The following is a 12,087-nucleotide window of genomic DNA, read 5'->3' as shown; positions in this document are numbered from 1 at the left end:
TTTAGATCAACATTGTCCAGTATGGTAGCCAAAAGCCACATGTGGTTATGAGTCCTTGAAATGTGGCTAGTCTAGACTAAGATGTGCTGTAAATGTAAAAACACACTGGATCTTGAAGACTTAGTATAAGGGAAAGAATGTACAGAATTTATTAGTACTTGTTATACTAATTATCAATTGAAATAATATTTTACATATATTGAATTAAATAACATATAATTCCTTTCAATTTATTTATTTTTTTACTTTTTGTTTTGTTTGGCTGCTAGATAATTTAAAACTAGTTTTGTGGCTTGGATTTGTGGCTCACAGTATATTTCTATTGGACAACACTGGTGTAGAGACCAAGTTCTCTTTTTTTTCTCTATACTTAACTTCCAAACCTTATTTCCTGTTATGGTTTCCTTTTTGCTTTTCTCTTGCTCCTCCCTCCTCTTTTTTTTTGTTCCTTTTAAGGACTAACCACACTTTAGGATTTTTTTTTTTTTGCCGTACGCGGGCCTCTCACTGTCGTGGCCTCTCCCGTTGTGGAGCACAGTCTCCGGATGCACAGGCTCAGCGGCCATGGCTCACAGGCCCGGCCACTCCACGGCATGTGGGATCTTCCCGGACCTGGGCACGAACCCATGTCCCCCTGCATTGGCAGGCGGACCCCCAACCACTGCGCCGCCATGGAAGCCCCCACACTTTAGGATTTAAAATCCTCCCTTCCTTATGAAGATTATCTGCTTCTCCTAGCCAGAAGCACCTTTTTCCTCCTCTAAACCCCTAAAACTCTTTACTTACAGATTTTTTATGGCAACAGTCAATTTCTGTTTGTATTATAGATTTTGTGCCTATGTATTATTTCCTCACTAAGTTGTGAGTCTTTGAAGAAAAGGGGCACTTTGAATTCTGTTTCAAATCCCTCAAACTGGGTAAAGGTATCAGGGTATCAGTCAGAAACCACACACGATGTTTTAACAGAAATTGTTTAATGTAGGGACCTGATTAAATAGGTATGGGAGACCTAAGAAGTGAAAAAGGGAATACCGAGGTGATGTAGAGGTAGTAACTGCAAGAAGCAGCTACCACCCTTAGGGCAGCGGGATCCAGGGAAGTGGCAGGATGATCAGAATCTAGGAGCTGGGAGAAGGGGCTGGGGAAGGTGGAAGTCAGACCTCTGAAGAGGTGGGCTCTCAAGCTGGTGCTTGGACGAGGGGCTTCATGGCGCTAGAGTTCTACCCTCTAATGAGAGGATGCTGCCCAGCTGGTGTTAGTACATAAGAGGAGGTGTGATGAGACTGGTTCTGCTGGGAGTATAGAAAAGTCTAGAGATTGTAACTAACTGCTACTCGTTCTAACTGCTGCTTCCAAGATGAAGAGCCATTGCTGCAGTGACACTAATAGGAACGGCAGGAGATCGAAAGGTGCAAGATTCTCTCCCACTTTGGCCTTCCTACCTCCTCTAGGGCCCTATATTGATGGACCTTAATAGGAACCAACCTACAATGAAGAAATGTAGAATCCCAGTCTGGGATAAGAGCTTCTGGCATGTCTCCCAATGATCCCTGCATCTGGTGTTCATGCACCTGTATAATCCCCTCTCCTTGAGTGTGGGCTGGACCTAGTGACTTGCTAGAACTTGGCAAGAGGTACCCGATATCACGTCTGGTGTGACTTCCATCTATCTATCTATTGTCTTCTTGGCTCTCATACTTTAATAAAGAAAACTGCCATGTGAGAGAAACCCATATGTTGAATAACAGGTCGGTTTCCAGCCAAGAGCAGGTGAGGACATAAGACCTGTGGTTCAATAGCCTGTGAGAAATGGAACCACTGAATGAGATTGGGATTGGACCATTCCCCAGGTGAGCCATGAGATGAGAGCCCAGACCCTGAGCTAACACATTGCTAGCAGCTCTGTGAGGGACAGTGAGACGTGCAGCTCAGCTATGCCCAGATTCTTGGTCCACAGAAATTAGGAGATACTAGATGTCTGTTATTTAAAACTGCTAAATTTTGAACTCATTTGTTACATGGCAACAGCTAACTGATACATAGCCCTAGAATCACAAAGTATTAAAAGATAGATTTGAAAATAAGAGCTAATAGCTTAATAACTGGTAAAACTAGTATCTGGAATCTCTCTCTGTATACGTACATACAGAGAGGGATAGATAGGGAGAGAGAGAGATTTATCTAGCCATCTATAAAACAATCATTTAATCATCTATCTATATTTCTTTAAATTCAGAAGTAATAAATACCAACGACCCAATAGAAAAATAGACAAAAGGGTGAACAAGCTCTTAACAAAAGAGGAAAAATATGACCAATAAGTATATGGCAAGAAACTCAATTTCAGTAATCAGACGAGTACAAATTAAAGCCACAGAGAGCAACAGTATTATATACTTACTGGTTGCAATAGATTTAAAAGATTGACAATACCAAGTGCTGGTGAGGTTGGGAAGCAATGGAAACTCTTATTCTTTGCTCGTGGGAGTGAATATTGGTCCAATATTGATGAATATTGGTCCAATATTGATGAATATTGGAAAAAAAGTCAGTATTACTTAGAAAAGTAGAATGTTTGCACAGCAAACAACTCAGCAATTCTACCCTGAAGAACAGATCTTAGAGACACTCGTGGACTCATAGGCCAGAGACTACTCAAAATGTCCCTGGAAACATGATTTATATTAGCCAATAGTTGAAAACCCAAATGATCATAATCAGAGGAATGGAGAAATAAATTGTAGTATGTTCATATAATGGAATAATATACATCAAAAATGAATGCATTACAACTATCCATATAAACATACATGAATCTTAGAATTATAATAATGAGCAAAAGAAGTAAGCCACAAACTAGTGCATACAGTATGATTCCATGTACGTTATATTCAAATCTGGCAAACCTAAACAAATATTGTTTAGAGATGCTTCCATATACAGTAAAGCTACTAAGTAAAACAAGGAAATGATCATTACAAAAGTAATGAAGGTTATGTGAATGTGATCTAGGAAGCCCCACAGAGAGTTTTAATCTCTTAACCTGGGTGATATCACGTGGATATATTGACATAAGTATAATTCTTTAAAATACACAGATTAATTTATACATTTCATTTTCAAAAATTTATCTGAGGTTCCTTTAGAAAGAATCCTTTTAGATTCCTTTAGAATCCTTTTAGATTCCCCTTTGTTGTGTGTTAAATTTGAGGGAATTAAATGAAATATTACATATACATAAAATAGCCTATGACTGGGGCATCATTCCTGCATCCATCCATCATTTTATCTTTGAGAGATATCTAGAAAGATGTTCGCCAAATTTTGATTAGCATAAAGTTATTTTAGTACAATTAAAAACATTTCCAAATTATCACATTGATCAAGGATAGCAATAACAAAAGTTAATATTTGGATATTATGCTTGCAAGTTGCAGTCATAAAGTACTTTAAATATTTACATTTTGAGGGGCTACAGAGTGTTGAGAAAATTTGTATTCACACAATCTAGTAATGAAAATTGTACACTTTGCAACTGTTCACCTTCAATCTTGGAATGTTTTTCATTCAATTAAACAGTGATGGCAGAAGTAACTTTACTCTTTAGTTTTAGGAAAATCCAGTTAACTCACCTGAATGGTAACAGGTAGGTAAATCTCGAAGTTGGGTTTTTAAAATGAAGGTTCTAAAAAAATTGAAAAATATTTAAAAAGTGAAACTTGAATCAAGTATTTGTGGAAGTACTTCTGTGGAACCTTACAGTTGGCAGAGATGCTACTTGAAAACTATCTTACTGGGCATTGTGACAGATTTTACTCTAAATATATGACAGCAATTTAGCAACACTTTTGTAAAGTTGGTCAACAGAGCCAGACAATTTAGATTAAAGCAAATGCTGCGTTCTTCTCTGGGCAACTAATTTAGTAATTAACTTAGTAAACAAAATGAAGCTGTTCATACAGGCACAGAATGTTTACCAAAGTTTAACACAGATCATTTCTGTAAGATAAGAATTTGGGTGATGTGTTGCTTTATTTTTGAAATTTTCTATATTGTTTGAAATGTATGTAACACACATGCATACTTTTTATAAAAGTAATAATGAAATTAGTAAAAACAAAGAAAGGAAAAAAGCACTTTTACTCATTGCCTCAATGGAGTCTCAGGATAACCACGTGAAACTTGCACTAGATAACCTAACTTGCCCAATGTCAGACAGAGACTGGCAGAATTAGAGGCCAGATCTGGAATTTCTTTGGCCACATATCTGGACTCCAGTGCCTATGGTGTGAAGCTTGATGTCCTGCCCATAATCCTTACTCATGAAAAGTTCAGAGTCCTTCCATCCCCAGAAGACTTATAAAAGGCAGCAGTTCTGCTACTCACTTCAGTGACTCCATGGCTTAGCCATGTGACTCCAACCATTTGTTTTTACCTTGATGTCATCTAAACACTCCATAAACATTTAACGCTATGGCCAAGCACACGTGCACCAATTAATTCTCTGTCTGATCACTTCTTCCATTTCATCATGCAGGGAGGGTGACCTGTCAAGTCTGCAGCACAGCCCTCTTAATGGATGATGTAATGGAAGCAAGGCACACCAGCCTTCTCATGTGACTTGAATCAATCCGTCTCTTTCCCTCCATTCATTGCTGGCATCTCAACTCCCACAAGTGAAATCAGATTTTCCATGTTTGGACCAAATTTCTCAAATTTCCTACTGGCAGGGGGTAAAGTTCTAATTAGTTTACGTGTACCAGCTAATTAGGTAAGAGGTTATTTTGCTAAGAATCTCATGCAATCCTTAACCTGGGGTCAATTTGACTGTATTTGAATCAGAAGCTGCATATTCATGTCCCTGCTCTAGTGACAAAATGACAGGACAATCATTTAGTTTAGAAGAAAGAGAAACAAATGGAAATTATGATTTTTCCTATGATTCAAACCAACTTCAGGCAAAATTGTGCAGAGGCCAGGTTGGTCCCAGGTCACACTAGTCTGCACTCCTGTGGATTTTCTCTTACCTAGAAAGTTCTCTCTTGCTTTTTTTTGTCTCTGAAGTTTCTCTTAGAAAATGAACTGATAAACTTATTCATTCTAAGGGATAAATGACTATTTCTCATGGAGATATCCTTACTTCATAATGGGATAAATCCTTTCGCCAAATGGATACATTTTTAATCTGTGATTCAGATTTGAGCCACATTAATAAAACAAAGGTAATTGTGAATTTCATGTATTTTCATATTATCATTTTCTATATGAAAGAAAATAACAACATTCTACTTACTTTCTTACACAGGAAACCTTTGGACAAATGTTTTTAGAGCAGCTCCGAAATGACTTCACTGACCATGGATTTCATTAATTTGGTCCATGTTCTTATTAAGAACTAATTAATTACACATGCACACAGTTGTCTAAACAACCACAGACCATCAGTTCCGGAGGTGTTATTCATGTTCATCTGGCTCTATTTTCCTATCTCAGAGAGGAAGAAACTGATACCCATAAAAGCAAACTTGACAGACCCCAGAATGCTGCTGGTTAGTGGCCAAACAGGGATTAGAACCCAGGTTGGCCAATTAACAACTAAAATAAGGAGATGGACTATGCCAGTCTCTCCTTAGGGCACAGAGAAGGAGGATCCATGTACACAGAAGTAGTGAGCTAAAGGGGAGAGCTGGATTCCACAGGAGAGTTTGATGCCTTAAACAGTTCAGAAGATTACTCTGTATCCTTTGTAGAAGTCTGACCCTGGTACTAAGCATCTAATACTAAAAAAGGAAGTGAGGCATATATTTAAAACTTGTGTTTCATTGGGTTCCATCAAGTGTTCAGAGGATCAGTGGTGCTGTGTTTATTCTGTCCAAAAGGGCAAGCATCACAGATGACCACTGTGTTTTTCTAGTGCAAATAGAAGTAAATCCCCAGGGACACAAAGCTGATCTTGGGTCTCCAGGATTTAAAAGAAACACGATGAAGATTTCCAGAAACACATAGTAATTTACCTTCTTTGCAAGAAATATTCCTTTTACTGGCTTCAAAGTTTGGTGGCTACTGAAAGAACAGGTGGGTAGACTTCTTTCACATACTTTTATGTAGATTGGTCTTTACTGTTTCGAAGTATTATCACATGTTCTCTTGTTGGAGTATAAAAGAAAGCAACACATACTGAAGCTGTTCAGATGAGCGCTTTATTCCAAAATGGGGTAAAGAATTGAGACATCCACCTCTTCATAAAATCTCCTGCATGATTAAACTTGTAGCAGGCCCATATGGTTCTAGCGTATTTGTCTTATTGGTAACCATATACTGTGTTATTCAGGATCATATTTTCTGTAATTGTGATTGGCTTTACGTGCAATGAAACATCTAAGTCCTGTTTCCCTATTTCCTGGACTGGTTCACACTTCATAGCCTTTATGGGGAAGCCTAATTCTTTAAGTTTCAGAATTTCTGATGTTAAAAAAAGCTGCAATGTCCCCGTCTAAGCTATATCAAGTGATTATTCTATATGAATAAGCACTTTAGGAAGGCAGAAACATTTTAAAGGTTAATATTAAAATAGAAATAATAAGAGCTAACACTGATACCTGAGTCAGCCAAGGCCCCATGCATAATTACGTTTGAGATTAAAACTCTTGCACTGGAAAGCAGTGAGGGTCTTTGTCTAGTTGGAGTTAATGATGTGGGTTAAGGGCGCCAGGGCTCCTGGCAGTTCCTTGTACATAGGGTGACAATTGTTATTAGCAGAAGTGGTTTGCAGAAACTTCTCTCCTCCATTGGAAGAATAGAGAACGGATGTGGGAGGGGAGTGGGTCCCAAGGACTGAGTTCTGGAATTCATTCTCCTTAAAAATAGGTCAATTCTATTTTTCCTAGGAATTCCCCTGGGCAAAGACCCCATCTCCTGCACTCTTTCGAATATAAATTGACCCTGACAGTAAAACAACTTCTAACTTTTGCAACTCCCTTTGGGGAAGGGCTTTAAATACATTTCACCCTGCAAGTTTAGAAATGACCTTGGTGCTCTGGGGAGCTTGGGCTCAAGGTTGTAACCTCTCTTGGGCCCTGGGGCTTAGAAATCCAGGGACCAAAAGACCCCAGAAAGTAGGCTCACTGGCCTGCATTACCTTTGCTGAGAGGGTTGAAAGTAGACACTTTCTTATTTCCCACAGAAGCAATGCTTTTCTTTCCCTGGGCCTAGTGTCTCACATACATGATGATATCCAGACAGTGCTAACCTCTGGACTCCACGAAAAGCCTTTTAACTAATCATTCTGCCCTCAATAGTCAAGTTGTCCAGAAGACGCAGATTGAACTGATCTGAATAACTTTGGTTTTTTGGTTTCTTTTGAAAATATTTTTTTTTGTCTCTGTGGAAAATGAACTTTTTAAAATAGATTTTCCTTTATTGTTGAGAATTATGGGAATGGGAAAGAAAAAAATAAATTGTACTGATGAATGTTAAGAATCTCAGAAACAAGACTGTATTGTTGAAAAATATTGCTTAATAAATGCAAATTGTCTTCTTATAATAAAAACTTGCCTCATGCCACACTTTGCAGTTGTGGTTATAACACTATGTTCAAATTTGATTATTTACAGAATCAAAGGACACATGTCAAATTCAGATTGGACAAAGGCCCTTCTGTTTGTGTTTTTAAACCAGATCAAAGGGGCCCCTTATTTAAAACAATGACTGTAATGCTCAGCTTGTGTCCAGACACTAGCGACCCAGCCTGTTGGGAAAAGAGAGAGAAATGGTCTTGAAACCTTTTGGTCTGTTTTTCAGACTTTCTTCCAGATAAAAGGAGGCTCACTTATGAGGTTCTCGCAGCCCAGTATGGCTAGGGTTGTTCTCCAGGGCTGGTTCACAGGGGACCTTGGGTGGGTGAGAAAACGTTCCACTCTCCTGAGTTTACCCCTTTTGTTTGGTTGGCCTGGGTCTATATATAGAAGAGAATCTGTGTAGACATAAAGGCTAAGAGAAATGCTAAAATGTTTATTAAAAAAATCACCAACACTGGTATCCTACGAATTATATTAAATCCCTTTATGTACTAATCAAGTTGAAAGCCATAATCCTTGCCTTGAACATCTTAACATCTAAATATGCTACACTGGCAGAGTCAAAGTCAAAACTGAAAAAGAACTTTAAAAACTCCAGAAACCTACAAAATGACATTAGCAATGTGACAATCATGGATGATTGATGAATTTTAGTGAAAGTCATAGTAAAAGTCTAATTGACATATCTAGTCTGGGAATTCGTGGATATTAGGGAAGGAGATTTATTTTCCTGTATTACATCCTCTAGTAGAAATATTGAAAAGGAGATTCTGGGATCCATCACTAGGCCCATTAGGTACCAGGATTCATTCACTTATTTATTTGATAATATTGATTGAGTTCTTGCTATGTGCCAGGTGCTGTTCTAGGGACTTGTGAACCAAACAAGACTCCCTGTTCTCGTGGCAATTATTCTAGTGAATATTGTGGGCCAGTTAGTAAAATAAATATATAAGTTATATAGTATGTTGGAAGAGGATAAGTACCATGAAACAATAAAGTACGGAAATGGGAATGGGGAGTGTAACAGCATGGGGGCTGAGTATGCCAGGGCAGCCCTCATTGAGAGGGTGACAGTTGGGCAAAGACTTGAAAGAGGAGGGGAAATTCGCCATGCAGATGTCCAGGGGAAAGGCATTTCAGGAAGGAGGAACAGCCAGTGCCAATGTCCTCCAGTGGGAGCATACTGGGTGCTAGAGGAACATAAAGGGAATAAGTGTAGGTGATAAGGTTGGAGGTAAAGGGGGAGCAGATTGTGAAGGACTTTGGAGCCATGGTAATGATGTTGACCCTGAAGACCATTTCACTGTCAGTGAAACGGGGCATGACATGATTTGACTCAGATTTAATGTGATTACTCTGGCTGGTTTTGAGAACAGATTGTGCGGGGCAAGGGTAGAAGCAACAAAGCCAGTAAGGAACCTATAGCAGTTGTCAGGGAGATTGATGATGGAGGCTGGGACCATGGTGAGGGCAATAGAGGTGGTGATCAAGAGTTATATTCTCAATATTTTGAAGGTAGAGACATGAAAAATTCCTGTGTGAATGGACGTGTGGAATTAGCAGAGTTGGTTCTAGGATTTAAAGGGCCAGAGGTTATACAATTTGAGGGCAGAGACTGGCATGATGCTCACCCATCCATGTGTCCCTCTTGAGTCCACAGGACTTCATTTTCCAATCTTCCTTGCAGTAAGTTTGGACCATGTGACTGTGTTACAGCCAATGGGAATGTGAAAGGAAGAGATGTGCTACTTCCTGCCTGAGGCAGTTGAGTAGGTGTGTACTCTTCACACTCTCTCTTGCCTGTGTAGCTGGAAGTGGAGGACTCTAAGATGCTAGAATTATAAAATGCAAGCAGCCCGAACTGCTGAATCACCACTTGGACAGTAAGCAGCATAGAAATCACCAGAGCCATGTCAGACTGTGATGTGAACAAGAAATAAACTTTTATTAGTAAGCACTTGAAATTTAGGGATTTATGATTTATTGCAGTATAGTAATGTCTTCTTTAGTAATAAAGTCCAAATCTGTAAAGATGTGAACACAATCTAATAAGGAGAAAATGTATACGTATGTGTGTATGTATATACATAGATCTCCATAACCCTTGCTTTGTTGTTCATGGTTAACAAGAGGAAACAACTTTGACCCTAGCAATCTAGTGTCCCGCACATACTTCCTGATTGAATCCTAGAGGGCATGAAAAAGGAAATATTGAAATCAGAAGAACAAAGATATTTTATAATTCCCTAAAGGTTATACAAAGGTTGACCTAAAGAGCTCAAACCTTTTGAGGTAAAATTTTTTCTAAGTTGCAGCATGTAGGTATAGGATCAGTGCTGAGAGGGAGCAGAACATTGGGCTTGAGTGCAGGCAGGCAGGGAGGTACTAGTAACCCCTGAGCAAGTATGTCAGCCACCCCAAGAAATGGAGGCATCTGAATGTCTTGGAACCCCGATTCTGCCATGCTCAGAGCTACCTGTGCAAGATAGTGGCCATAGATGAGTCCTTAAATGTAAATCACAGTGTAGGTTCCACAGGACTCCACAGTTCCGACGGGCACAGCTAACTGGTTCATGGAAGGGTCACATGATCTAAAGATGTTACAGCAGAAAGAGCATGAGCTTTGGAACCAGATCATCTGGGTAATTCACCAACTAGCTCAAAGTCTTGGTTTCATTTTCTGTAGAAAGGGGCTAATGCTTAGCACGTTACATGGTCCGTGGTACAAGACCAAAAAATTAACAGCTATTGCTATTATCATCATCTTTTTCATCATTATTGTCAGTTTTCATGTGCCAAAAGCTGGAAGTATTGATGTGAGAGATCGTCCCCATGGACTCTTTGATAAGCAAATTGTAGTAATGCTAGAGAACTAACACAAGAGTATTGATCAATAAACTCCTATGCTAATCACCCTGTGGTTGATGGATACAGCATAACTGGTTATTGGGTGGACTTTTGCTCTGAACTCTGTTGAAGTCCTTACAAGGTCTAGCTTCTTGGCTGTGGTGAAGTTCCTTGAGTTCTAGCTGAGGTTTCTATCCTTCTCATTTCCATATGTAAGTCTGCGGTATCCTCTCCCCCTGTTATGTGTAACCTCAAGGGAATCCCTGAGCTGACCTGTTCGCCAGAGCTTTGGAGCTATAGAGAATCCCCTTTACTGTTACAGAGTTGTTTCCTCACATATAAAATTAGAGCATTGTTCTAAGTACCTATTCCATTGGCACTGGCTGATATGACAGACATGTCCTGAGAGAGAGACAAAACCTTATAAACACGGCAGGGGGTGTATCTGGGTTTGATGCCACCACATTTACAGAGCAATCATCATCAGTCATCAGGGATAGCATAACTAAAAAGCCACCTAATAATATTTATTAGCCATAGCGACAAAGAGTCCAGTTTATGACTGGAATTAAGTTAGTCTTTCTGTGATCCTCAAAATGGTCAACTCTCAGGAGTTATCTCTAAAGCCTAGTTCTTGGCTTACAAGGAAATCTAACTTGTCTTATAAGCCCATGGAGCAGGATGTCTCCTGAATATTTTAGCCTATGATCTGTCATAGAGATCACAACTTCACCATGAGAAAATCACTCCTTTTGGGTGTCTTTCCAGCCTTTAAGAGATTCTTTATAAGAACTCAGCAGAGAAGAGTAAAATGATTACCAGAATGGCATTGGTGTAACAGGAAAGGAAAGACACTTGAGGGAGTTAGATTGTTTAAGGCATTCGTATTTGCTATTATGTAACTAGCAACTTCCTCTGGATAATATTTTCCACTTGCTCCAAAGTTGCTCCTCTTGACCAAAGCAGAGTCATGCTACTAAAATTGCAGTAAATCATGGATTGCTAAGGAACACAGCTGGTCAGCCTCTTTCCCTTCCTGAAGCTACCATTTGATACCTGGCTGATCTAGCTTCTCCGCCTCAGATCTTTTAGACTGAGTCATTTCCATGGCTACTGATTTGCCAGGATTCCAGAGTCAAGTCCACTACTCCTAGGGTCATATGGATGGAATATAATCTGCGTGGCCTTAAATGGGGCTCAGTTTTAGGCAGTGGAGGCATTTTTAAAAATAATAAAAGATGAATAGAAATATAAAATACAAAAAATATAAGATTATCTATTGTTAGACTAGAATAAGATAATGAAATATTACACAGTAGTGACAAATATTAACTGTTTCTTCTGAGATGGTCTTATCTTGGTATGCAGGGTCATCCTTAGGTATTTAGGAAGCTAATCTTGCAATTCTTTGACTTCCACTTATGATCTACAGCACAGTCAATAAACTTTTTCTATGTGCCTCTGTCTCCCTACTTCTCCCAGTTTTCAGTTGAATTATTTCTACTTTGTCAAAACATATAACATTTACATAACATTCTTCCACTCTTCCTCCACCTTTGTTTTATTCTCAGCTCTATTCAATATATTTTATTCTCATCACCAGACTTTTTGCCAGTTTCTCCAGTCATCTCTTGGTTTAAATCCCTTAGTAGATTTTTCA

Source organism: Mesoplodon bidens (assembly GCF_964165515.1).
Source record: "Mesoplodon bidens genome assembly, chromosome: 9".
NCBI lineage: Eukaryota > Metazoa > Chordata > Mammalia > Artiodactyla > Ziphiidae > Mesoplodon > Mesoplodon bidens.
Note: the sequence above shows the minus strand (reverse complement) of the source record.